Raw genomic sequence first — 1,652 nt, forward strand, 5'->3', positions numbered from 1 at the left:
ATTTATTTTCCAGTTTCTTTCAAATTTTTTTTTAGAAATTTAATATTTATTTAATAATTTTTATATTTATAAATAAAAGAGGGTCCACCTCTCTCTCTCTCTCTAGAAACTGCATAAAAACACACATAAGTGTACACACACTAATAATTAAAGCACACACCTTGCACACTCACTGAATATTAAAAAAACACACACCTCACGCACATATAAATCAGTTAAATAGATGAGATTAAAACACACAACTTGCCCCTAATTAACATACTTAACATACAAATCAACTCAGAACTCATATACAATAACCTATAGATTAAACTAGGATCAGTTTTGGAAACAGAAAGATGAGACGAACAAGATTGGACAAGAGTATACGAGATTTATCAGAGGGACTGCAAGCGGAGGTGGCATCGTCTTCAAAAAACACAGTAGACAAGAATAACATTTTCGACCTGAGGAACAAAGCATGAACAAGGGTATGAAATCGCTTGGAAAATGCAGCAATAGCCTAAACCCACACACACACACCTTGTTGGAGCTATTTCCTCCCAAATACGCCACCACCGTAGTGCCGCCATCGCTATCCATTCCTGCACTCTCTATATTAAAGCCTTCATTTCAGATCCTGCTCTTGCATAGATGTTTCATTTCTCTTTGACATTTTAACAAACACATGGCAGGCAAAAAGAAAAGTTATTGATTTCCATATGTGTGGCTTGTTTTAGATTACCAGAAATCAGTAGAGATGAAGCTTACAAATCTAATAACAAACGTACTGACTCCGCTAAGTCACCAAGTTAACGGAGAATGCCAGCGTGTCCGGCCATGGCAACACTTCAAGCAAAGCTTCAGGATCATCTTTATATGCTGCTCACCGAGTTCTTGATCAGCCATAGAATAGAAACGATGGAGAAATAATCCAGACAATAGAAAAATAATCCAAACGTTGGAGAAATTCTTCACTGGCTAATGTCGTCATGCAAAGAAGCCACACCGTCTTCAGCCACCGGATATGGTGGAGGGATGTTAGTTTTATGAGAAGAATTGTGTCCAAATGAAGCAGTTCTATCACAAAATCGTAGTGACCCGTTAGCAGTAAAAATTATTAAATAAGTATTAAATTTAAATTTTTTTTTGAAAGAAAATGGAAAATAAATTCATCAAGGGCATAATAGTCATTTTAATTTTTGGAGGGACAAAAAACGCAACGAAACTAGCTCAAAAGGACCATGAAGCCAAAAAAGTCAAGGTTTGGACTAAAACCTCAAAAAAATACATACCACAGGGACCATTTTTGCAATTTTGTCAATAAATTATAATGGATTGTATAAAGTTGTATTTTATATAAATTTTGTGTTAAAATATAACCGAATGTGTGAATGAAAATGTTAGATTAAAAAATTACATTTTTGCCATTTTTTTTACCAAAAAGATAAGGATAATAATTTTAACATATTTGCTAATATTCACAATATATATTTACTTATTTTAATATAGGTTCTTATGGTTCTTAATCTTTTGTGGTTCTCATTTGAACCATTCTATATATATATATATATATATATATATATATATATATATATATATATATATATATATATATATATATATATATATATATATATTATGAATTGTTTTGTTATGCATGTGTTGCTCAC

General features: G+C 31.9%; 1 long non-coding RNA gene across 1 annotated transcript; it reads right to left on the minus strand.

Moving 5' to 3' along the window:
• Positions 1-274: 274 nt before the first annotated feature.
• LOC145141111 (uncharacterized) lies at positions 275-1,054 on the minus strand. Its single transcript, XR_013722452.1, has 2 exons — positions 523-1,054; positions 275-446 (listed from the first exon to the last, which is right to left on the minus strand). It is a non-coding gene; the product is annotated as an uncharacterized LOC145141111 (long non-coding RNA).
• Between the last annotated feature and the right edge of the window lie 598 nt (positions 1,055-1,652).

Source organism: Lactuca virosa, chromosome 9, assembly GCF_052849685.1.
Source record: "Lactuca virosa cultivar CGN04683 chromosome 9, Lactuca_virosa_CGN04683_v6, whole genome shotgun sequence".
NCBI lineage: Eukaryota > Viridiplantae > Streptophyta > Magnoliopsida > Asterales > Asteraceae > Lactuca > Lactuca virosa.